Raw genomic sequence first — 27,357 nt, 5'->3', positions numbered from 1 at the left:
GGGTGCCTGACTGCGCCTGTGCCGGCAGTGCGGCAACCCTGTTGCTGAATCCCCGCCCCGCACTGTGTTATTCATTATGCACAGTGCGGGGCTGGGGTTCCTGGGCATGCGCACTGCGCTGTTCAGACGCTCCCCCAGCTCAGACGCTCCCCCGGTCCCCCGCCTTCCAGCGTTGTAATTTACAGCTGCTTCATTCCAAACGCTGGCAAGGAAACCTGTATATTACGGCAACGCTGGAAGGCGGGGGACCGGGGGAGCGTCTGAACAGCGCAGTGCGCATGCCCAGGAACCCCAGCCCCGCACTGTGCATAATGAATAACACAGTGCGGGGCGGGGATTCAGCAACAGGCTGGCCGCACTGCCCGCACAGGCGCAGTCAGGCACCCTGCATCTGACCTATGACGGACAATGAAGACTGCGCCTGCCCCAGGCAGGCACGCACAGCGCAGGCGCCGGATTTAAGAAGAAACAGCGCGAAGGGGGCGGCGACCACATCCCCAGAAGAGAAGAGTGACGGCCGTTGGGAGATTCACAGAGGAAGCTTCGGACCGCCTCCAGGTCTAAGGACAGGTTATTTTGTACAAATTTTAAAACGCTTTATTGAGGGAATAACTGAATCAAAAACTAAAAGAGCCACCTTGTTAAACTGCAGCATTACTGCTGCACAAGGTGGCTCTTTTAGTTTATAACGGCTGGAGGGGGTGACAGTGGCCCTTTAAAGCTTATGGAAAGGCAACTTTTCACTGTAAATTGGGGCACAAAAAGCATCTTTTCTCCAAAATTTACAAAACGTCATGTGCCATTTTCATGAATGTGGCAAATTTGGTGCAAAGTCCATCAGTGAATCCAGACAAATGAAATAGAAAAAAATACATAATCGTAATTCATCAAACATTTTGCATCAGAAGTGTAGTGTTCGAAGTACTGCAAATATTTTGTGCAACTAATAGTTGTACAACACTTTAGCAATGTTTGGAGGTTTTCACTTTGGCCTGTGACCAGAGTTTATGAAGGAGAGGGCATGGTTGAGTGGTTGAGTGGCGCTGACAAACTAATTGATTTACTCAACAAAAGTGCTGTACATTAAAGACAGAAATTATTTCTTGTGGTGGCGCATGTTAGCTGGATGACTCCACTGATTCATTAAGACACATATTTCTGAATGAGTTTGGTACATCTGGTTTGGTACAACTCCAGAAGACCGTTCATCAAGACCAACATGCAAAATGTCAGTGATTAATCAGTGCCTTCTAATTTGTGTACTAATTATATTCATAACATAGAGTACACTATGCTTTCCATTCATAGCTCCATTTTATAATAGACCGTATGATCGTTTTAGTACTCACCTCTATATTTGTTATTAGTGATGAGCGAGCGTGCTGTGATAAGGTGTTATCCGAACATGCTCCACTGCTAATAGAGTATCTTTGACGTGTTCGAAAAATATGCTTAAATGTCTCGCGACTGTTCAACAGCTGCAACACATACAGGAATTGCCTGTTTGAAAAATATCTTTTTAATAATAGGAAAAAAATAGAAAAACACAATTTCAAATCATCCCACCTTTTTGCCCCATTGAAAATAAAACAAATAACAAAAATAAAAAATATACATATATGATATCATAGTAACATAGTAACATAGTAACATAGTTAGTAAGGCCGAAAAAAGACATTTGTCCATCCAGTTCAGCCTATATTCCATCATAATAAATCCCCAGATCTACGTCCTTCTACAGAACCTAATAATTGTATGATACAATATTGTTCTGCTCCAGGAAGACATCCAGGCCTCTCTTGAACCCCTCGACTGAGTTCGCCATCACCACCTCCTCAGGCAAGCAATTCCAGATTCTCACTGCCCTAACAGTAAAGAATCCTCTTCTATGTTGGTGGAAAAACCTTCTCTCCTCCAGACGCAAAGAATGCCCCCTTGTGCCCGTCACCTTCCTTGGTATAAACAGATCCTCAGCGAGATATTTGTATTGTCCCCTTATATACTTATACATGGTTATTAGATCGCCCCTCAGTTGTCTTTTTTCTAGACTAAATAATCCTAATTTCGCCAATCTATCTGGGTATTGTAGTTCTCCCATCCCCTTTATTAATTTTGTTGCCCTCCTTTGTACTCTCTCTAGTTCCATTATATCCTTCCTGAGCACCGGTGCCCAAAACTGGACACAGTACTCCATGTGCGGTCTAACTAGGGATTTGTACAGAGGCAGTATAATGCTCTCATCATGTGTATCCAGACCTCTTTTAATGCACCCCATGATCCTGTTTGCCTTAGCAGCTGCTGCCTGGCACTGGCTGCTCCAGGTAAGTTTATCATTAACTAGGATCCCCAAGTCCTTCTCCCTGTCAGATTTACCCAGTGGTTTCCCGTTCAGTGTGTAATGGTGACATTGATTCCTTCTTCCCATGTGTATAACCTTACATTTATCATTGTTAAACCGCATCTGCCACCTTTCAGCCCAAGTTTCCAACTTATCCAGATCCATCTGTAGCAGAATACTATCTTCTCTTGTATTGACTGCTTTACATAGTTTTGTATCATCTGCAAATATCAATATTTTACTGTGTAAACCTTCTACCAGATCATTAATGAATATGTTGAAAAGAACAGGTCCCAATACCGACCCCTGCGGTACCCCACTGGTCACAGCGACCCAGTTAGAGACTATACCATTTATAACCACCCTCTGCTGTCTATCACTAAGCCAGTTACTAACCCATCTACACACATTTTCCCCCAGACCAAGCATTCTCATTTTGTGTACCAACCTCTTGTGCGGCACGGTATCAAACGCTTTGGAAAAATCGAGATATACCACGTCCAACGACTCACCGTGGTCCAGCCTATAGCTTACCTCTTCATAAAAACTGATTAGATTGGTTTGACAGGAGCGATTTCTCATAAACCCATGCTGATATGGAGTTAAACAGTTATTCTCATTGAGATAATCCAGAATAACATCCTTCAGAAACCCTTCAAATATTTTACCAACAGTAGAGGTTAGACTTACTGGCCTATAATTTCCAGGTTCACTTTTAGAGCCCTTTTTGAATATTGGCACCACATTTGCTATGCGCCAGTCCTGCGGAACAGACCCCGTCGCTATAGAGTCCCTAAAAATAAGAAATAATGGTTTATCTATTACATTACTTAGTTCTCTTAGTACTCGTGGGTGTATGCCATCCGGACCCGGAGATTTATCTATTTTAATCTTATTTAGCCGGTTTCGCACCTCTTCTTGTGTTAGATTGGTGACCCTTAATATAGGGTTTTCATTGTTTCTTGGGATTTCACCTAGCATTTCATTTTCCACCGTGAATACCGTGGAGAAGAAGGTGTTTAATATGTTAGCCTTTTCCTGGTCATCTACAACCATTCTTTCCTCACTATTTTTTAAGGGGCCTACATTTTCAGTTTCTATTCTTTTACTATTGATATAGTTGAAGAACAGTTTGGGATTAGTTTTACTCTCCTTAGCAATGTGCTTCTCTGTTTCCTTTTTGGCAGCTTTAATTAGTTTTTTGGATAAAGTATTTTTCTCCCTATAGTTTTTTAGAGCTTCAATGGTGCCATCCTGCTTTAGTAGTGCAAATGCTTTCTTTTTACTGTTAATTGCCTGTCTTACTTCTTTGTTTAGCCACATTGGGTTTTTCCTATTTCTAGTCCTTTTATTCCCACAAGGTATAAACCGCTTACAGTGCCTATTTAGGATGTTCTTAAACATTTTCCATTTATTATCTGTATTCTTATTTCTGAGGATATTGTCCCAGTCTACCAGATTAAGGGCATCTCTAAGCTGGTCAAACTTTGCCTTCCTAAAGTTCAGTGTTTTTGTGACTCCCTGACAAGTCCCCCTAGTGAAAGACAGGTGAAACTGTACAATATTGTGGTCGCTATTTCCTAGATGCCCGACCACCTGCAGATTTGTTATTCTGTCAGGTCTATTAGATAGTATTAGGTCTAAAAGTGCTGCTCCTCTGGTTGGATTCTGCACCAATTGTGAAAGATAATTTTTCTTGGTTATTAGCAGAAACCTGTTGCCTTTATGGGTTTCACAGGTTTCTGTTTCCCAGTTAATATCCGGGTAGTTAAAGTCCCCCATAACCAGGACCTCATTATGGGTTGCAGCTTCATCTATCTGCTTTAGAAGTAGACTTTCCATGATTTCTGTTATATTTGGGGGTTTGTAACAGACCCCAATGAGAATTTTTTTACCATTTTTCCCTCCATGAATTTTGACCCATATGGACTCGACATCCTCATTCCCTTCGCTAATATCTTCCCTTAAAGTGGACTTTAGACAAGACTTTACATAGAGACAAACCCCTCCTCCTCTCCGATTTTTACGATCCTTTCTAAACAGACTGTAACCCTGTAAGTTAACTGCCCAGTCATAGCTTTCATCTAACCATGTCTCGGTTATTCCCACTATGTCAAAGTTACCTGTAGATATTTCTGCTTCTAGTTCTTCCATCTTGTTTGTCAGGCTTCTGGCGTTTGCGAGCATGCAGTTTAGAGGATTTTGTTTTGTTCCAATCTCCTCGCTGTGGATTGTTTTAGAAATGTTCTTACCTCCCTTCTGAGTATGTTTTCCTGGGTCTTCTTTGTTCGAGTCTAATGTTTTTCTTCCCGTCCCCTCTTCTTCTAGTTTAACGCCCTCCTGATGAGTGTAGCGAGTCTGCTGGCGAATGTGTGTTTCCCAGGTTTGTTGAGGTGTAGTCCGTCTCTGGCGAGGAGTCCATCGTACAAGTAATTCACACCGTGGTCCAGGAATCCGAATCCTTGTTGTCTGCACCATCGTCTTAGCCAGTTGTTCGCATCAAGGATCCTGTTCCATCTCCTGGTGCCATGCCCGTCTACTGGAAGGATAGAAGAAAAAACTACCTGTGCATCCAGTTCCTTTACTTTCTTCCCCAACTCTTCAAAGTCCTTGCAGATTGTCGGTAGGTCCTTCCTTGCCGTGTCATTGGTGCCAACATGTATCAGAAGAAATGGGTGGATGTCCTTGGAGCTGAAGAGCTTTGGTATCCTATCGGTCACATCCTTGATCATTGCACCTGGAAGGCAGCATACTTCTCTTGCGGTTATGTCCGGTCTGCAGATGGCTGCTTCTGTGCCTCTCAGTAGTGAGTCTCCCACCACCACCACTCTTCGTTGCTTCTTGGCTGTACTTTTTGCTGTCACTTGTTGCTGTGTACCCTTTTCTTTTTTGCTTGCTGGTAGTGCTTCATCCTTAGGTGTGCCATCTTCATCCTCTACAAAGATTTGATATCGGTTCTTCAGTTGTGTGGTTGGTGATTTCTCCATGGTCTTCTTGCTTCTTTTGGTCACATGCTTCCACTCATCTGCTTTTGGAGGTTCTCTGACACTTTTTTCACCTTCTGTGACCAGTAGAGATGCTTCTGTTCTGTCTAGGAAGTCTTCATTCTCTTTGATGAGTTTCAAAGTTGCTATTCTTTCTTCCAGACCCCGCACCTTTTCTTCTAAAAGGGCCACTAGTCTACACTTCTGACAGGTGAAATTGGATTCTTCTTCTGATCGATCTGTGAACATGTAGCACATGCTGCAGCTCACCATGTAGGTTGTCACATCTGCCATGTTGCTCCTAGATCCTGCTGACTTGCTGTGTGTTTTCCTTCTTGTGTAATCTATTCAGCCAAGCTTTCTTGCAATAATGTCCTACAGGCAAAAATTCACGCGCCGTAATCTATTCAGCCAAGCTTTCTTGCAATAATGTCCTACAGGCAAAAATTCACGCGCCGCAAGCAGCTGGTCCGGGCTGTACCCAACGATCTTCTTGCTGAGGGAGACTCTTCGCTTTTTCCAGAAGGCACCTGGAATATGCAAATTATCCTCCTCAAGCTTGAATCCCTGGTTTGGTGATGCTTTCCAAGCAGCTGGTCCGGGCTGTACCCAACGATCTTCTTGCTGAGGGAGACTCTTCGCTTTTCCCAGAAGGCACCTGGAATATGCAAATTATCCTCCTCAAGCTTGAATCCCTGGTTTGGTGATGCTTTCCAAGCAGCTGGTCCCGGCTGTACCCAACGATCTTCTTGCTGAGGGAGACTCTTCGCTTTTCCCAGAAAGCACCTGGAATATGCAAATTATCCTCCTCAAGCTTGAATCCCTGGTTTGGTGATGCTTTCCAAGCAGCTGGTCCCGGCTGTACCCAACGATCTTCTTGCTCAGGGAGACTCTTCGCTTTTCCCAGAAGGCACCTGGAATATGCAAATTATCCTCCTCAAGCTTGAATCCCTGGTTTGGTGATGCTTTCCAAGCAGCTGGTCCCGGCTGTACCCAACGATCTTCTTGCTGAGGGAGACTCTTCGCTTTTCCCAGAAGGCACCTGGAATATGCAAATTATCCTCCTCAAGCTTGAATCCCTGCTTTGGTGATGCTTTCCAAGCAGCTGGTCCCGGCTGTACCCAACGATCTTCTTGCTGAGGGAGACTCTTCGCTTTTCCCAGAAGGCACCTGGAATATGCAAATTATCCTCCTCAAGCTTGAATCACTACATTTGTAAAAGTCCGACGTACCAAAATATAAAATAAATGAATCGGATCTGTAAACGTGAAATGAGAAGAAAATTAAAAAAGCCAGAATTACAGTTTTTTGGCTGCCCCAATATTGCAAAAAGAAGCGATGAAAACATCATATCTTCCCCAAAATAATATCAGTAAAAACGTCCCCTCAGGGCGCAAAAAATAAGCCCTCTCACAGTCCCGAAAATTGAAAGTGTTACTGGTCTCAGAAAATAGCAACATCTCTCCATTATCTACAGGTGCTTCTCACAAAATTAGAATATCATCAAAAAGTTAATTTTTTTCAGTTCTTCAATGCAAAAACTGAAGCTCGTATATTATTTAGAGTCATTACCAACAGAGTGATCTATTTCATGCGTTTATTTCTTTTAATGTTGTTGATTATGGCTAACAGCCAATAAAAACCCAAAAGTCATTATCTCAGTAAATTAGAATAATTAACAATAAACACCTGCAAAGGATTACTAAGCGTTTCAAAAGGTCCCGTAGTCTGTTTCAGTAGCTCCACAATCATGAGGAAGACTGGTGACTTGACAGATGTCCAGAAGACAGTCATTGACACACTTCACAAGGAGGGTAAGCAACAAAAGGTCATTGCTAAAGAAGCTGGCTGTTCAGAGAGTGCTGTATCCAAGCATATTAATGGAAAGTTGAGTGGAAGGAAAAAGTGTGGTAGAAAAAGGTGCACAAGCAACCGGGATAACCGCAGCCTTGGAAGGATTGTTAAGAAAAGGCCATTCAAAAATTGCAGGAGTCATTGCTTCAAGAGCCACCACACACAGACGTATCCAGGACATGGGCTACAAGTGTCGCATTCCTTGTGTCAAGCCACCCCATGACCAATAGACAAACGCCAGAAATGTCTTACCTGGGCCAAGGAGAAAAAGAACTGGACTGTTGCTCAGTGGTTCAAGGAGTTGTATTCAGATGAAATTAAATTTTGCATTTAATTTGGAAATCCAGGTCCCAGAGTCTGGAGGAAGAGTGGAGAGGCCACAATCCAAGCTGCTTGAGGTCTAAAGTGAAGTTTCCACAATCAGTGATGGTTTGGGGAGCCATGTCATCTGCTGGTGTAGGTCCACTGTGTTTTATCAAGACCAAAGTCAGAGCAGCCGTCTACCAGGAAATTTTAGAACACTTCATGCTTCCCTCTGCCGACAAGCTTTTTGAAGATGGAAACTTCATTCTCCAGCAGGACTTGTTACCTGTCCACACTGCCAAAAGTACCAATACCTGGTTTAAAAAATAACATTATCACAGTGCTTGATTGGCCAGCAAATTCGCCTGACCTTAACCCCACAAAGAATCTATGGGGTATTGTCAAAAGGAAGATGAAAGACCCCAGGCCCAACAATGCAGACGAGCTGAAGGCTGCTCCAAAGAAAGCAGTAAAGCCGCACCCTATAATCACATTGTCTCTATGGACATCAGGGCGCATGTCCTCACCAGGGGGTCCATCCCGGATAAAACGTCCAACTCCAAACCAAAGAAGGGGACAGCGCCACACCGGATAGTGAAAAAAGCAGCTCACATTTTATTCTGCCTCCTGCGGCAACGTTTCGGTCCGAAGACCTTTGTCTTGGATTTGAGCTGAAGGCTGCTGTCAAAGCAACCTGGGCTTCCATAAAACCTCAGCAGTGTCACAGGCTGATCGCCTACATGCCACGCAGCATTGATGCAGTAATTGATGCAAAAGGAGCCCGACCAAATATTGAGTGCATTTACTGAACACACATTTCAGTAGGCCAACATTTCGGATTTTAAAATAATTTTTCAAGCTGGTGTTATTAAGTATTCTAATTGACTTTTGGGTTTTCGGTGGTTGTAAGCTAAAATCATCAACATTAACAGAAATAAGCACTTGAAATAGATCACTCTGTTTGTAATGACCCTATATAATATATGAGTTTCACTTTTTTTATTGAAGAACAGAAAAAAAATGTACTTTTTGATGATATTCTAATTTTGTAAGACGCACCTGTATTTAGACTTCACTCAATGGAAAAAAATCAGCAAAATGGCTAAAAACAGGGGTCAAAAAATATTTTTAGACAACAGTAATGTCACTCTACTTCACCCATAACCTCTTTTACAAAATTGCAAGTTCTTTAAAAATGTTACTTTACTGGTTAATAGACAGTGTAAATTTACTACAACAACCCATTGGTGAATAGTAGAAAAGGCTCATAGAAAAATTGTGTGCTGAATTTGTTTCTCTTGCCCTATATGCAAATTGCCTCTTCTGAGAAAAAGAGGACTTAAACTCTACAGCGCCACCTATTGGAAGTAGCGATCCTACAAGTCACAATCAACCCTTTAACGAGTCGTACAATATGACTTAGGATAAAAGCCAAATCAGTATCTCAATTCGCAGACACGGTGTTTCGGGCTGTTGGCCCTCGTCAGTGCGAAGCATGAGAACTGATTTGGCTAGGTGAGAGGCTCTGGACATGGGGTCTAAGGGGTATCGTTTCTCCTTATGGAGAGTGACATACCATCTCTGGCTTGTCAAGGTAAGGAGGCTTATTTGCCGTACAATGCTCCTCTGGGAATTTAAATATGCAAATTGCCTCTCACCTAGCCAAATCAGTTCTCATGCTTCGCACTGACGAGGGCCAACAGCCCGAAACACCGTGTCTGCGAATTGAGATACTGATTTGGCTTTTATCCTAAGTCATATTGTACGACTCGTTAAAGGGTTGATTGTGACTTGTAGGATCGCTACTTCCAATAGGTGGCGCTGTAGAGTTTAAGTCCTCTTTTTCTCAGAAGAGGCAATTTGCATATTTAAATTCCCAGAGGAGCATTGTACGGCAAATAAGCCTCCTTACCTTGACAAGCCAGAGATGGTATGTCACTCTCCATAAGGAGAAACGTTACCCCTTAGACCCCATGTCCAGAGCCTCTCACCTAGCCAAATCAGTTCTCATGCTTCGCACTGACGAGGGCCAACAGCCCGAAACACCGTGTCTGCGAATTGAGATACTGATTTGGCTTTTATCCTAAGTCATATTGTACGACTCGTTAAAGGGTTGATTGTGACTTGTAGGATCGCTACTTCCAATAGGTGGCGCTGTAGAGTTTAAGTCCTCTTTTTCTCAGAAGAGGCAATTTGCATATTTAAATTCCCAGAGGAGCATTGTACGGCAAATAAGCCTCCTTACCTTGACAAGCCAGAGATGGTATGTCACTCTCCATAAGGAGAAACGATACCCCTTTCTCTTGCCCTCAAATTTTAGTAAATCAAGTGCCATTATCTCTCCCCGCATTTTATCCTTCATCCATGCTCCATTTCTATGGGCCTTTCTCCGTTTCTGGACAATTTTATACATATATTTGAAACTTGATATAAAAGCGAAATAAAGCATTTTTCATGAAAGTGTCATGTGTCAAGGAATAGAAATTTGGGTTGTATTTGTCAGTGTTCCTCCTCCATTGTACGTGTAAGTGTTATATTACAAAATGACATCAAGTGGGTTTTGAATCTCATTTCATGATATAAGAAAAAAAGACTATTCTATTCCATGTGCGACATGACAAAAAAGATTTTATGAAAAGGTTTTATCTATAAAATTTGATGATCGTTTGATGAAAAATAGAGCGCGTGAAATGTTCAACTGACTCATCACATCCCCACGAGACTCGTGTCCTTCTTGCCCGAGGCGATTTTCTTTCTCTTCCCCAAAATCCTGATGCTTATTTTCTCATTCCTCAAACCATATGTGCCTAATTGAATTATGTGAATGTGCCTATATGGGTTTCTATAGGTATTTTACTTAATTCGAGTTTCTAATGGTGCGAATATTATAGCCTGGGGAGAGGTGGGTGTCAAGGATTTCTCTTTTAAAAAACTATAGGAAGCCGATCATGGACAATATTGTCTTCATCCATCAAACTAATTGTCAGAAGCCTAAACATGATGGGTTTTGCTAGTAAAAAAAAAAGCTATTGTAATTTAAGAACTGTGCATATTTGCATATATTTAATGCTAGTCCGACAATAATATGTAACAGGAGATGATATAATAAGCTACTTAATCTTCCACCAAAAGTCTATTAAACTATTTGGATGGGAAATTATATATCTCCTATTTAAAAGCATCTTTTTTTGTTTTAATTTTGCCAATATTTCCCGATGAGTTCCCATCAGCCATGGGAACTATTCATTTGCTAAAGCAAATAAAGCAGCTCTTTCTCTCTCGTTCACAGCAGGAAGTCACAGCAAGATGACAACTTCCTTAAAGAGCTTTTCAGTTCACCGGTATTATCTTCTAAAATTATAATTCATCACACGATTTACGGTGTCAAATTGGTCCGTGCTAATATAGGTAGCTCCAAAATCCTCTCTTCCACTTAAAAAAACACCACCGTTATAAAAAGCTTAAAGAGAATCTTACCATATTTTTCCTACTGCATCTAAGAGCAACATAATGTAGGAAAAGAGACCCTGATTCCAAAGATGTTTCACTTAGTTTACTGGGTGCAGCAGTTGTTATACAATCACAGTTTTTAAATGCAGCATGTAGTGGTGGAGATGGGCAGAGTTGGACCAGGAAGCACATGAGCTGTAGTCATGTAGTGATAATATCATGCTGATAAAACCCTTAGGGTATGACTCCACGGTACGGATGGGCGGCGGTATCGCCGCAGCGGCGAAGCCGCTCGGCGCTAAGCCCCGCCCCCTTAATGGGACGCGATCATGCCGGATGTGTTAACTCTTCACATCCGGGATGATCGCTCTGTTCCATAGGGCCCTGTGATATGCCTTGCGGGGACGCTGCGTCCCCGCAAGGTGTACAGGCATGCTGCGATCTGAAAAGACGCGCAGCATGTCCGTAGTCGCAGGGCCGCCGCGTGCGGGTTTCCACGCATAGTGGAGACGGGATTTCATCAAATCCCCTCCACTATGCTGGAACATCTGGACGCTGCTTGTTTGACGCTGCAGCGCTGCGCAGCGTCAAACAAGCAGCGTTTCCTGAACGTGGAAACATACCCTTATTGTATTGAAACAACAGCACGAAGCTTAATAAGTGACACATCAGAGAAATCAATGTCTCAGCCCATACATCATAATGCCCTCTGATTACTTAGCACAAATCTGCTGGCAGATTCCCTTTAAATGTGCAACCTTGATATAGATTTTGCATTAAATCTCTTGAACCTTAAAGGAGTGGTCTTAAGTTCTCAAATGGTTAAAATTGCAATTTGCTTAAAAAACAAACAACTTTGCAAATGACCTAATACTAAAAATCCTTTTTTTTTTTTAAAGCAAAGCTTGAAGAGTAACCATTGTTTTAATTGTAATTTTATAAATGAATAGTTTATGTGAAAATAAGACACTTTGTAATATATCTTATCAGAGAAATCTTGCCATAGGAAATGGCAGTTGCTAATAATAAGATTCTATGAAGAGAGAAGGGAGGAGGAGCAGATCGAGGCTACGCAGACATTCTGCTGAAAATTCTCTTAAAACAGCAGTTACACGTTAAATCTATGGTGAAAAAAAAAGTTAAAGTATAACTGTTGGTTCAAGAAAACTTGCAGCAGAATGTCTGTGTCTGCCTCTAGCTCCCCCACCATCCCCACTTCATAGAATTTTATGAGCACCAACTGTCATCTTCTATCTCAATTATGGGAAAATCTGTCTTCAGTGAACACAGATTTACAGCTTATACCGTTGAATTGAAAATGAAAGATCAGTCCAGGAACAGAAAGACGCAGTTCTCTTTGATAAGATATACAGCGGGTGAAATAAGTATCATAATCAATTTTCCAAGTAAATATATTTCTAAAGGTGCTATTGACATGAAATTCTCCCCAGACGTCAGTAACAACCCATCCAATCCACACAGGCAAATAAATCAAACCATAGATATCCATAAATGTAGTTAAATGTAATAATGAGAAATGAGTTTCCTTGGTTGTGTGTTTGGGATCATTGTCTTTATGAAATGTCCACCTTCGTTTCATCTTCATCATCCTGGTAGATGGGAGCAGATGTTTATCAAGAATGTCTCTGTACATTGGTCCATTCATCCTTCTTTCAATTATATGAAGTTTGCCTGCGCCATGTTCCATGTTCTGAAAAACAGCCCCACACCATGATGCTCCCACCTCCAAACTTCATTATTGGTATGGAGTTTTAACATGGTGTGTATTATGGCATCCAAAGAGTACACTCTTGGTCTCACCTGACCAGACTATATTGTCCCTGTATTTCACAGGCTTGTCTAAATGTTGTTAAGAAAACGTTAAATGTGCTTGAACATGCTTTTTGTTCAGCAATTGAGTTGTCACGGGTGTGGCAGGTGTGACAGACAGTCGTTCTGTATCCGACCGCATAAGTTCATTACGCTTGGCTCTGCAAGCACCTTCTTGATCTTTTTATCTCTGTTGTATAGTGATATCCTTCTCCCTCTAGGACCTAGCAGTGACCTACACCTTCTGCTGCTGATTGACACACCCTTGCTGGATGTCTCTTTAGAAAGGCGCTGTTGATAGCTTTATTTTTGCCTGTCCAGATTTGAGATGCTAGTAGTCGACTAGTGTCTTCTTGGAGTTCTCTTGGAGGATTGTTGGAGTGATCTTGTTGAGGGAGGATCTAAAGTGATCCTTCACGGTTAACCCAGTGATTTCCAAATTAATATATAAGGTGTTGCCGGCAACTGAAAATGACCAGACGGAGACGTGTGTCTCTGTATGGGGGATCGAGCTGATCTCTGGCCCCCGTTTATTCTGCATGACTATATCACAGTCATAGAAATTACACTTCAACCAATCAGCATAAGAACACGCTCACGGTTCTTAGCCTATAAGAATACAGGAACAATCTGTGCGTCAAAGTTTTGTAGAACAATACACCCTCAGTCTCATGTTCTACCGAGGTTGCAACAATCAAGGTCTCATCAAAATCTCATAACAGCTGTAACCTTTAGCCTACTAACAAAATTTATATCAAAACAACAAAATGGAGTCGAAAAGCACAAAATGGAGATTCTTTCTTAATTTCTTCCTTCACATTCCCCCCTAGATAAATTTTGTTAATTAATGTCCAGCATCAGAGATACTATCCCAAGCTCTAAGCTCGAGGGGTACTGGTCTTCACATGGCTGGTGCCATGTGACCAGCCATGGCTGTTGCGGCGTACCCGTCCCCCCTGTATACTAGAATTTACGAATAACAATTATTGATAACAGTAGTGGGGATCTTTTGAAGATAGCCATGCGCTTGGCTTCAACATCTTCATCAGATAACTTTGTGAAATCGGTGTAGAGAAGAGCAGGGGTGGCAACACTTTTGGTTTCATCATTAGTTATCCTAGTACACCAAAAAAAACAAGATTTAGTATTACATACATGACAAAGATAAAGGTGAATACTGGCAGCCATTTTAAATACAGTTATATCTGCAAGCATAGGAAAAAAGTTATTGTTTCACAGTATGAGTATAGCAGTACAAAAAGGTATAAGAAAATATATTTTCACCTTGACAATCCCCCCTAAATACTAAGTTTTTCCCCTAAAGAAAGATCCTTCGAGACTGTCCATGTGATGGGAAAAGGGGAGGTGGATTTCTTCATCCAGACACCTCAGAAACTCTCCCCTAACGAGAGGCCTCCAGGCAGCTGAACCCTTCACTAACCTCACATGGAGTTCTCCCACTGTCCCTAAACTAAATCTCTTAACATCATTTGAGAATGGGGGGTTTTGTTTACTCTTTTGAGGGGGACATACTTAGAGATCTCCCCTGGATCAGTACCATCATACTCTGGTGGGTCTACTTCTTAATTGTGGAAGGTGCCAATCGGAGTTGCTTTCACTAACTACCTAGGCCTGCCTAGGTGTACTTATACGTCCATCATATTGTCATTATTTGTCTGAAAAATGAGAAAAAATTGGTTCTCAGGGTCAGCCAATTGTTTTTGCATAGCTAGTCAGAGGGCCTCCAGGGATAATACTCCTGTATCTGTCTTACCCTACCTGATGTGGTTGGTTCTCTGGTGGTGGGGGCGACATGACATACTGGTCTACAGCTCCTTCCCAAAAGGATTACTGTCAGCCTACTCCCAAAAGTTAATGTCTCCAGTATCCACCAACCACAATCCTGTGTCAGCTTCTTATGTCACTGCATGTGATCTTGTCTGGACAGGATTCAGTGTAATTCTCTTAGGTCGGGTTGCAGTACGGGTCATACAAGTGTTAGGGCCCAAATCCTCAACTATACCCTAAAAGGCATCACAGCTATAATTGACAAATCTTTGTTCACTGTAATATATATATACACTCACTGGCCACTTTATTAGGTACACCTGTCCAACTTCTTGTTAACACTTAATTTCTAATCAGCCAATCACATGGCGGCAACTCAGTGCATTTAGGCATGTAGACATGGTCAAGACAATCTCCTGCAGTTCAAACCGAGCATCAGTATGGGGAAGAAAGGTGATTTGAGTGCCTTTGAACGTGGCATGGTTGTTGGTGCCAGAAGGGCTGGTCTGAGTATTTCAGAAACTGCTGATCTACTGGGATTTTCACGCACAACCATCTCTAGGGTTTACAGAGAATGGTCTGAAAAAGAAAAAAAATCCAGTGAGCGGCAGTTCTGTGGGTGGAAATGCCTTGTTGATGCCAGAGGTCAGAGGAGAATCGGCAGACTGGTTCGAGCTGATAGAAAGGCAACAGTGACTCAAATCGCCACCCGTTACAACCAAGGTAGGCCTAAGAGCATCTCTGAACGCACAGTGCGTCGAACTTTGAGGCAGATGGGCTACAGCAGCATAAGACCACACCGGGTACCACTCCTTTCAGCTAAGAACAGGAAACTGAGGCTACAATTTGTACAAGTTCATCGAAATTGGACAGTAGAAGATTGGAAAAACGTTGCTTGGTCTGATGAGTCTCGATTTCTGCTGCGACATTCGGATGGTAGGGTCAGAATTTGGCGTAAACAACATGAAAGCATGGATCCATCCTGCCTTGTATGGAGCATCTTTGGGATGTGCAGCCGACAAATCTGCGGCAACTGTGTGATGCCATCATGTCAATATGGACCAAAATCTCTGAGGAATGCTTCCAGCACCTTGTTGAATCTATGCCACGAAGAATTGAGGCAGTTCTGAAGGCAAAAGGGGGTCCAACCCGTTACTAGCATGGTGTACCTAATAAAGTGGCCGGTGAGTGTATTTGATCCATTCAACATTTTTTATTAATCTGCACCTGTGGGATTATAGAAGCAAAGCCGGCATAAATCTGGTTCTGGGCTTTAAACTGGTCAGGCACCCCCCTTGGCACTCCAATGGCATCAATATATACTAGTGGATCTTCTTCATAACTCATGTGGAGCTGATCAAAACTTCTCCTCTTTCTGGTAAGTTCATCAGGTATCTTTGGATCCCAAAAATAAAATCTTGAACTGCATAACTAGTTTAACAAGGGTGCATTGGCCTATCCAGGCATTAGGCAACCTAGGACGGAGCTTACCGTCTCCACATAACCAATAAATGTCGTACATATATTGTGTATGTTTGATTAGCAAATCAGTATCTAGAGAACTGCTCCCTTTGCAGAAACCTGTCTCGAAGATCCCTACTGGTGTACCTGTGGTGTCGTGGGAATTATAGCAGGTGTAATTGTCAGCTAATACGGTTACTTCTCCTGGAACCTTTAGTTTGGGTTTCTCATGAATTAGTAGGACATAATCTGGGCAATCAGTGGGCTTCAGACCTTTCAACAAGTTCATGACACAGGCAGTGGTGTTGTCATCAGGAAAAAGCAATGCATATATGTATAGGTGTGTATTCGCAGCAGCACAAGCAATATATCCTACAGAGATATTTTGGACTCTTACATTGTATCTCACCCATTCTAACCATAGGTTTTTCCTTGGGGCTGTTTGTGTTTCTATGGAGAAAACCTCTTGCCAACTGAGACCTGGAATGGGGATCACTTCATTGACTACATTTTGCAAACGCTCACCTGGGCCTAAATTCCCATGGTATCCACTACTAAATACATAATTATAATGCCTTCCCAGTACAAATGTCTGTAGGCCAGCAGATTGGGGGCTTTCGAGATTTAGGAGGAGGGGGTGACAACTTTTACCCCATTTACAGCCCCTAAGTGGTTGCAGAAGGGCTGTTAGATGCATTCTCTCACGAAGACTCCTACCCGTCCCATCCTTGGGAACATGGCTTCACTAGATTTATATCCCCAATCATCACCCGTATTCCAGGCATCTGACCAACAATAACAGTTATTGTTGTCATTTCTGGTAACACACATATAAAACTGGATGGTCCCCTCTACCACCCGTTCAGTCTCGGGGCACTTGACTACATCACAAAAATCAAATCACCAGATATTTGCCGGGGCTGTCAGGTTTACCCAGAGAATAGTGGGACCAGAATTCTTATGTTTGCAATAGGGGCCGAAGAGGTAGGGGCGAGGATAGCCCTCAGTTCCAGGATCAAAAACAACAGTCTCTTTTACAGTGTGAGGCATGGATCCAGGTGCTCTTTTCCTTCGAGTTTTACTGCAGTGGGGGTGACCAGGATCACCGTGTGGGGTCCTTCAAATCTCGGCTGGAGACAATCTCTGCGCACAAACTTTTTCACATACACCAGGTCTCCTGGCTCCAAGGGATGGTGTCCAGGAACCTTGTCTGGGTCTGGAAAAGAACTGAAAACGGTTAAATGCACTTTGGCAAGGTGTCCATGTAAGGCCTGCACATAGCTAGTCAAGTCCTGGTACTTGAGCTGCAACTGTTGTGGAAAGAAACATTCAAGATTGGGGCCCCTGCCAAACAGAATCTCATACGGTGACAGTCCTATCTTCCTGTTTGGGGTATATCTTACTGAAAACAAAGCTAGAGGAAGGCATTCTGTCCATGGTTTACCAGTCTCTGCCATTGCCTTCTGGATTTTAAGCTTAAAAATTCCATTTAGTCTCTCCACTTTTCCACTACTCTGTGGATGGAGTATGCAATGCTTGACTTACCCCCAGTGCTGCCATTACCTCTGACATGATCTCTCCAGTAAAATGGGAACCCCGATCCCTTTTGATGACTTCAGGAACTCCATACCTGCATATGATCTCAGCCATCAGTTTCTTCGCTGTTGTCTTAGCCGTAGCTTTGGCAACTGGGTAGGCTTCTGGCCAACCTGAAAATAAATCAATGCAGACCAACACATACTCATACGTCCCTACCCTGGGTAACTGAATATAATCAATCTGCAGTCTCTGGAATTGGTTAAAGGGCCGGGGAGTGTGTTTGGATGGGGTTTTCACTGTCCTACTCTGATTATGTGTGGCACATATCATGCAGCTCTGTACCTGGCTTTCTGCGCAGGTGGAAAACCCGGGGGCAATCCGTTGTTTCTGTAGGGTGTCACACATGGCCGTCTTCGAGTGGTGCACATTCCCGTGCAGAACCTATGCCATCATTGGGTACAGTACCTGTGGTAGGCAGACCTTTTCACCCCTCCCCCATAGTCCAGTGACGGTATCAGAGCAAGCCCCTATCTTTTGCCACCTATTTTTCTCCTCCTTACTTGCCTGTTCTTGTAACCGGGCTAAGATGTCTTTCAACACAAATGGAGATGGTGGGGTGTCTAGGTGATGTACTTTAGAGGCTACAGGAGTGCTTGCTGCTTTCTTGGCAGCCTGGTCTGCCAATGCGTTACCCTTTTTGTCCGTCCATCAGTGCCTTTGGTATGTGCCTTTACCTTTATGATGCCTGCTTGGGTGGGAAGCTGTAGTGCATTCATAAGTTGCTGGACTGCCTCAGCACGTTTAAAGGGGTGGCCATTTGCTGTCAGGAAAGCCCTGGCTCTCCAGATAGGCCCATAATAGTGTGTAATGCCAAAAGCATACCTGGAATCAGTGTAGATATTTACAGTCTTACCTTCTGCTAGTTTGCACGCTTCTGTAAGCGCCTTGAGCTTCTGCTTCTTGTGCAGACATATGAGCTGGCATTGACTCTGCCTTGATTACCTCATGTTCTGAGACCACAGCATATCCGGTACAGAAGCGTCCTTGGTCATCTTGGTGACGGGATCCATCTACAAAAAGCTCAAAATCAGCATTAGAATAGGCACACTAGAGACCAGCCGTTTCCTGAGACATCAATTCTAGACAATCATGTGGTTTGGAAACCTAATCTTGTTCCTCTGGATCCATTCTAGAAAGAAAAAGTGTCCTTGCTCATGTCACCTACTCCTCCCCCCTTTGGATCCAGGGGAACTAGGGGAAGAGTAGCGGGGTTCAGGACAGCGCACCTTTTTAAAATAGCACACTGAAGTCGCAGCTGTCCAGCCATGGACATGTGGCTAGGTTGTACTTGGTTAAGGATACTATATACATCGTGTGGGGTGGCCATAGCCTCTCCTGGTTGCAAGGGGCCATAAGTGGCAAGGTAGGCCTGACACTCTTGGGCTATGACTGGCCCCCCTTTGGCATAACTGTCCACGTCAATTGTCATCCCTGATAAATGAATGCAAACAGAACTGGCAATCTGGGTGTAATGGAATGCTGAAGAAGACATTGGCAAGATCGATAACTATGAACCAAGCAGCATCCTGAGATATCTGGGACAAAAGAGTATGTGGCTTAGGCACCACCGGAGTTTCTGGAACAGTAACTGCATTAAATGCCTGTAGATCTTGTACCAGCCGGTATACAGGGGGTTGGCCGGGTGGGGTCTTTTTCTTAACGGGAAACAAGGGTGTGTTACATGGGGAAACACAGGGTATCAGGGCACCATTATCGAATAACATTTGTATTTGCCCCTTGAGACACTGCTCCTGATCATGTTTCAAAGGGTATTGACGGACTTTAGAAAAAGGGGCACCAGGTTTGAGAAACACTTTTACTGGTTCTACAGGCATTATTGGGGGAGAATCTGGGTCTATCAGGACCATCATAACCGTAGGAAGGGCATGTAGGATACAGATCTCATTATATTCATCTGCATAGGAGTTATATAACGTAAGGACCATCTGACCATCATCTTGGAATTGTATTCTGGAGCGGAACTGTGATAATAAATCTGCCCCCAGTAAATTTACCGGACATGAGGGAGAGATTACGAACTGAGCAGTAACTTCAGGGAAAGGTCCCACAGGGTTAGGTTTTATAAGAGTATATTTATTGGGTCTGTCATCTACTCTAATTAAAACAAGCTCTTGATCTGAGAATTGACATGGGGCTGGGGAGGGACCTTATCATCAAGCAGGGAGACCCCCTGTTCCAGATCATCATTTTTAATTGTTTGTCTTTCTGACACATTATTCTCAAACGCTTTCTCAATACCTTCCTGCACCACAAAACATCCAGACTTTATCATAGGAGTAGACAGCTTTCATTTTTCAACGTAGCAAAAAAAACAATCAGAATTCATTTTTTCTGTTGATCCTCAATTTGCTATATATCAACCACTCAACTTGCTTTTACCAATCACTTACAAATTTCCTTCTAAAACTAGACACTAGATTTCACTTCCAATTTTCCAGATTATATTTCTTTGTACTTCAAACAATATTGTCGCTTTAAACAAGACACAGATCTACCAGAGAAAATACAGAGAACACCGTTACAGTATGTGCTCTCTCCATTCCAAGGACACAGAGACAAGAGAGATCACAGCATTCCTCTACACAGAGAAAAGAGACAAGCAATAACGCAGCTACGCGACCCCTCCCATCGGATATTTCAAAGACAAACACAAACGAAATACAGTAGTTCTTAGACTTAATTAATTTCTACAAAATCTTCATCGCACAATTCACATACCAGATTGAGAATGTTTTCCCTGCATTCCTGACAGATTTCTTTTCCCTTCTTTGGGTTAACAATATCTAATTTTTATCACACAATTCAAAGTCTTCTTCTTCCACGGACTGATTCTACTTTAAAGCGAAATACCCCTACTTAGTCGTGTATAGATACCAGAGCAGCTGTGTAGCCTATTCCACTGGGGTTTTTACCTGTCCCCCGCTGAGACAACCCAAAATCGCGGTACTCAGTGAAAGGAGGAGGGCGTCTTAGACTTAACCCTCCGGACACCCCTGGACATACACATATATATCTATGTATTCCTGAGTTACGCATCCTACCCAATCTTCGATCACCTCACCGCGCCTGATTCTAACAGTGATCAGGAATTCAGGGTATTTTGACTGTAAAGAGAATTACATCACTGGTTAATCCGGGGTGTCCGTCCCTTATGAGGTACGGTTCAAGCAGTGGGCTTCCAACGGAACTACACCTCTATATGATTCCACCCAAGAATCATCCCACCATCGGGGACAAACCTCAGATCCTCTTTGCAGCAACAAACACAGGAAAACCACACCAAACGGTCAGTCTGGACAGTATAACTGCCAACTTACCGTGGTTGTGGGGGATGATCAGTCCCAATTTTCCAGTGCCTGCGTCCGGTCCGAGGGTCCTTTGTCTTGTTGTCCTCCGGGGGGCAGAAGCGTTCCTGCTTGGATCCCGGGTTTCGGCACCAACTGTTGAGGGAGGATCTAAAGTGATCCTTCACGGTTAACCCAGTGATTTCCAAATTAATATATAAGGTGTTGCCGGCAACTGAAAATGACCAGACGGAGACGTGTGTCTCTGTATGGGGGATCGAGCTGATCTCTGGCCCCCGTTTATTCTGCATGACTATATCACAGTCATAGAAATTACACTTCAACCAATCAGCATAAGAACACGCTCACGGTTCTTAGCCTATAAGAATACAGGAACAATCTGTGCGTCAAAGTTTTGTAGAACAATACACCCTCAGTCTCATGTTCTACCGAGGTTGCAACAATCAAGGTCTCATCAAAATCTCATAACAGCTGTAACCTTTAGCCTACTAACAAAATTTATATCAAAACAACAAAATGGAGTCGAAAAGCACAAAATGGAGATTCTTTCTTAATTTCTTCCTTCACAATCTCTCTTGTGTTTTCTCAAGCTAAGTGTATACCCTTGTTTGTTTAACTGTGTTTAGTTGTAATAGGGGCTGACTAGCGCTCATCTCCCTCCCCTCTATCTACGGCCTATCGTTAGGGGCAGTCAGGGATTAGGCTCCTGCTGCACGATAGGTGTGGAACCTATTTAGGGATGTTAAGGTTAGTCAGGGAGTTGTCAGTTCTACCTAGGGGTCTCCAATTCCCCCTTCCATAATGTTTGGGCTTCCCCACCCTCTTCCCATTGTGGTGCACTTAGTTTTCCCCTCACCCTGCTTGACAGGAGTCTTATTTGTTGAGCGTGCATACAGGCTATGGAGGTTGAGTGCATTACTTATTGTTTTCTTTGAAAAAATTGTACCTGCTGATTCCAGGTCTTTCTGTAACTCTCCACAGGTGGTCCTTGGCTCCGACACAACTCCTCTGATAAATATTTTCACTCCTCTGTCTGAAATCTTGCGAGGAGCATCTGGCCATGGTCAGGTTATGGTGAAATTATGTTCTTTACACTTTCAGTTTATGGCCCCAACAGGGGTCACTGGAACCTTCAGTACTTTAGAAACTCTTCTGTCAATGTGAAGGTCTTGAGACAGCTCACTTGTTTTACCCATCATGAGATATTTCTTGTGCGGCACTTTGGTAATGAGACACCTATTTATAGTCCAACTGAACTGAATTGAACCAACTGATATTATCTTTCATTAAGTGGCAGAATTGCTTTATAATTACTGATAGATTTCAGCTGGCGACATGAATTTCCATGGCTTTTTGCACCTCTCTTTCTTCATGTGTTCAATACTTTTTCCCTTTGTAATTTCTCATTATTACACATAACTTAATTTATGGACACCTATGGTTTGATTTATTTTCCTGTGTGGACAGGATGGGGACATCTGGTAAGAATTTCATGTCAAGAGCAGCATTAAAATATATTTACTTAGAAAATTGGTGACGTGCTCAATATGTATTTCACTCTCTGCATTAAAACGCTGCTTATTATCATGTGCATTATTTATTATGAAACACTAATTAAAATGATGTTTACTCTTTAATGGCCACCCTGGCAATAGCAGGTTCTATGCGGCTTCAACCTAATCTTTTTATGCCACATACTATTAATTGATTATCCTTCTAAACTACAAAAACATTTTTATGTTAAAAGGATTATCTATGACTTAGACATTGATGACCTTTCCTTTGGATATATTTTCATTGGTTTGGTACAATTTTGGTTTCATCTGACCAGAGCACCTTCTTCCACATGTTTGGTGTGTCTCCCAGGTGGCTTGTTGCAAACATTAAACAACACTTTTTATGGATATCTTTGAGAAATGGCTTTCTTCTTGCCACTCTTCCATAAAGGCCAGATTTGTGCAGTGTACGACTGATTGTTGTCCTATGGACAGACTGTCCCAACTCAGCTGTAGACCTCTGCGGTTCATCCAGAGTGATCATGGGCCTCTTGGCTGAATCTCTGATCAGTCTTCTCCTTGTTTGAGATGAAAGTTTAGATGGACGGCCGGGTCTTGGTAGATCTGCAGTGGTATGATACTCCTTCCATTTCAATATGATCGCTTGCACAGTGATCCTTGGGATGTTTAAAGTTTTGGAAATCATTTTGTATCCAAATCCGGCTTTAAACTTCTCTTAACAGTATCACGGACCTGCCTGTTGTGTTCCTTGGTCTTCATGATGCTCTCTGTGCTTCACACAGAACCCTGAGACTATCACAGAGCAGGTGCATTTATACGGAGACTTGATCACACACAGGTGGATTATATTTATCATCATTAGGCATTTAGGACAACATTGGATCATTCAGAGATCCACAATGAACTTCTGGAGTGAGTTTGCTGCACTGAAAGTAAAGGGGCCGAATAATATTGCACGCCCAACTTTTCAGTTTTTGAATGTCCAAAAAAATTTAAAATAACCAATAAATTTTCTTCAACTTCACAATTGTGTTCCACTTGTTGTTGATTCTTCACCAAAAATTTACATTTGGTATCTTTATGTTTGAAGCATGATATGTGGGAAAAGGTTGAAAAGTTCCAGGGGGCCAAATACTTTCGCAAGGCACTGTACATGACTAATGACTAATACCTGAACAACCAATGTAATTGACTTAGTACCCAGGCACTATTGGTCCACCAACATGACAGGTGGGTCTCTGATCTATTGCTATTTGCATAGTGAGGTCTTTTTCATCCATTAGTCAGTATAAATCATTACACTTGTCATGTTAGAGAATTAGATTTTGAGTTACAAAGTGAAAGATACGGATAGAAAATAGTTGTAGTGATTACTTTCTGTGAAACGCCTGTCATTAAAAAAGAACATGAAAAAGGGGTCACTGTGCATAGAATTGGAGGATATTACTGTATCCATAAACACAACTGTGTTCACATTTTCATTAAAGAATATTGGATCCACCATCCGCCCTGAGACGTCAGAGAATCAGAAGATACAGAAGAGACCGGAACTTCTACCAGCAGGGAATGAGTAGAGGTAAGTATTTAAAACAAATTAAAGCACAGGGGCCCCCCGACTTACAGCTCCCATAGCGTGCTGGTGCCCCCGATGGCTAGTGGCCATCTCCCACTTGATTACAGCCCCTATCACTTGCCCGGGTGTGTTCCTATATGTCCTGTTTGTTGCTGTGCTTTTGAAAATTGCTGAAGGGGAAATGTATCAGCAGAAAGTGTAGTGCCCACTTTTGAAGATATCCACTGATCTGTTGTCCATCTTTCATGGGTGGAGTAAAATGGCTGTAGACAACATGGTCCTTTATGGACCTACCGCTTCTATATGTCACAAAGGGAGTGGGAGAAATCCCGCCTCAAATATCTGGATCAACCCTTAGGATTCCCCCTTGTTTTCTGAGTATATCCTTTATTCTGGTAGTTTGGTCGTCAAATGTCCCTATCAGTCTCGTGACTAAATCAGATTCGTGTTTTGGTCTTGAAGTCAGTAATGATGATCTATCACTCTCCATGGTATTCCTATGGGTCAAGTTCACAACCTCCCCTGGGTAACCACTATTCTTAAATCTTTTTTTAGGTCCGCATCTTTATAGCAAAAATCCTTCAGGGAGGAACAATTCCTCTGCAGCCTTAGCAATTGTCCCTTTCGGATCCCTCTCTTTAAGGGCATAGTGTGATAACTCTTCCACCATAGCAAACTATTTGTTGCTGTGAGCTTTCGAAACATCGATGTCACTAAAGAACCATTCGCTTCAATAAAGATAGTGACAACAAGAAACAGGATATCACCCCCAACCTTATAGGTAAATGCGAGACCCAGTTGGTTTTGGCTCAGGTATTAAAAAAAGAGGTCTGATCCCCTGAGCAAAGGATGAGGATGTCATCTATGTTCTGCCCCAACAATTGTATAAGGGGGCACCATGTAACATCCCTGTCCCTGAAGACATGAGTATCTTCCCATCAGCCCAGGAGCAGATTAGCATAAGTGGGGCCACAGGAGCCCCCCATTTCTGTGCCTCTGAGCTGGAAGTAAGTATTTTTTAGGGTATATTTCTGTTTGGTATCTAATCTTGTGGGACCCCAAATTATATGTGTTTGCATTTGTTTATTTCCTTCTATTCTTCCAACCATGATGTCCCTCTCCTGTGATTGCTCTCTTCGTATGATGTATCCAAAGTAGGCAAGTTGTAGCTCAATGAATGATCCTTGCTTCGGGTGACATGTCTGGCTTGATTTGTTACAAAATGGATGTTTGTTCTTCTGGCCATCTATGTTAAAATTCTCATCCAGCACCACATTTCAAAGGCGCTGATTTTTCTTCTGTCTTGTTTCTTTTTTGTCCAGGTTTCACATACATATGTCAACCCATAAAAGAACAGGCTATGTACAAGCCATGCTTTCATTGCCAGAGAAAAGTTCCTCTATTTGAAGACCTTGTCCAGGGTCTTCATCTTCATTGTCGATTTAACCATAGCTATTCTACTAATGACTTTCGGTGTTGTTGTTAAATCTCGAGTAGCCTCAACACATGCTTGTTTGTTACGCAATCCTCGCAAATTATGCAGCTGCAAAGACTTGAACATAATATAGGAGCACGCCCACATGCTCGGATAACACCCGAGTGTGCTCAGATAAGATGTTATCCGAGTACGTTCACTCATCACTAATCTTGAGTTATCATCAATACGAGTAGGTTGAAGTTATTTACAACTTTCAGTTCATCGCCGCCCATCTCAAATACCATTTTTATTTAAGGACCATAATTGACACCTGTTTCTTCACAGAATGAATTACCTCAATAATTGAACTTCGCACTTCTTTTAATTAGAACACCCCCTTTAATTAGTACACCCCCTATATATACTAGATCTGGGTGTTTCTTTCTTGCTGGTTAAAGAATTTCCTTCCTGGAAAGCATTGAGCTGTGTAGCTGGAGTTGGTAGTAGTCATTGGAGAATTCTGTATGCAGAAGATTCATGACAGTTTATCCCCTTGTCCTTATTCCTATTTGCTTTGTTTATTCCTCCCTTTCCCTACCTTCCTCACTATTTTGGGTGAGTGTTTTGTGTGATAGTGGATTTCAGTTACCCCTGCCTGCCTTTTTGTCAGGTTTCCCTTTTCTGTCACATGCCTCATGGGTTGCTGAGGGGACAGATTAGGGTCTAAGGGTACCGTCACACAGTGCAATTTTGAACGCTACGACGGTACGATTCGTGACGTTCTAGCGATATCGTTACGATATCGCAGTGTCTGACACGCAGCAGCGATCAGGGACCCTGCTGAGAATCGTACGTCGTAGCAGATCGTTTGAAACTTTCTTTCGTCGCTGGATCTCCCGCTGTCATCGCTGGATCGTTGTGTGTGACAGCGATCCAGCGATGAGTTCGCTGGTAACCAGGGTAAACATCGGGTAACTAAGCCTTCATGCCAATTTTATTCCCTTGCGTGGAATGTACAATATAATTACTTCTAATTATGATGGAACGGGTTTGGCAATTTAGGCATGGATGAGTGCCATTTTTTCCTAGTACATAAAAACATCTGTTTGGTCATTTTGGACGGTTGTATATCAGCCCGGACCAATTTATTTTCGCACATGCTTGAAGAAGAAAGAACGCTACCCGAAACTTCGCACTGGTGATCCATTGCCGCGTCTCACTATTCACTGATGGAACTTTGCAAAAACGTAACTATCTGGACTGCGTGACTATGGCGGAAGTTACTGTCTTATGTAGCTGACTGTAGTTTTACTTTGAAACAAAACGATAATATTGCACTGAATATTCTATTATTTGGAGTTTTACCCTCTATGTGAAGTTCAGTTAAATTAGGATATGATAACCATTATCATGTAGGTACCACACAAGAGAACCAAGGGGATGTTTTTTGTGGACCACCCAGTTTTATAAATGGCACATGGTAGACGAGAGCACAAGGAGCAGACATTAGAGATGAGCGAATATGTTCGGAAACGATCGCCGAATCCAAATTTGCCATATTCGTGCCATATTGGTACCCTATTTGTGCCGAATTTATGTTTGACGATTGCTTCCGAACATATTTGCTCATTTCTACTCTCATTGACTTCGATGACGTTCGGCTGTGTTCGGCGACTATTGAAAAAACAATATTCGCCGGCGATCGTAATCCGAACCGAATATAGAAAAATTTGCTCAACTCTAGCGGACATATCATTGGTGAAACGTGTTCAGCCGCACAGGGGCCCAAGAGGTAATGGTGCCCTCAACCACCTCCAAAGCAGGTGGAGTTGTACATTACGATGAGCTTTTGGCCCATACACTTGTGCCTGTGTCCGCCAGTGGGGAGCACTATTACAGATTTCATAGCAATTTATT

This window comes from Ranitomeya variabilis, chromosome 3, assembly GCF_051348905.1.
Source record: "Ranitomeya variabilis isolate aRanVar5 chromosome 3, aRanVar5.hap1, whole genome shotgun sequence".
Taxonomy (NCBI): domain Eukaryota; kingdom Metazoa; phylum Chordata; class Amphibia; order Anura; family Dendrobatidae; genus Ranitomeya; species Ranitomeya variabilis.
Note: the sequence above shows the minus strand (reverse complement) of the source record.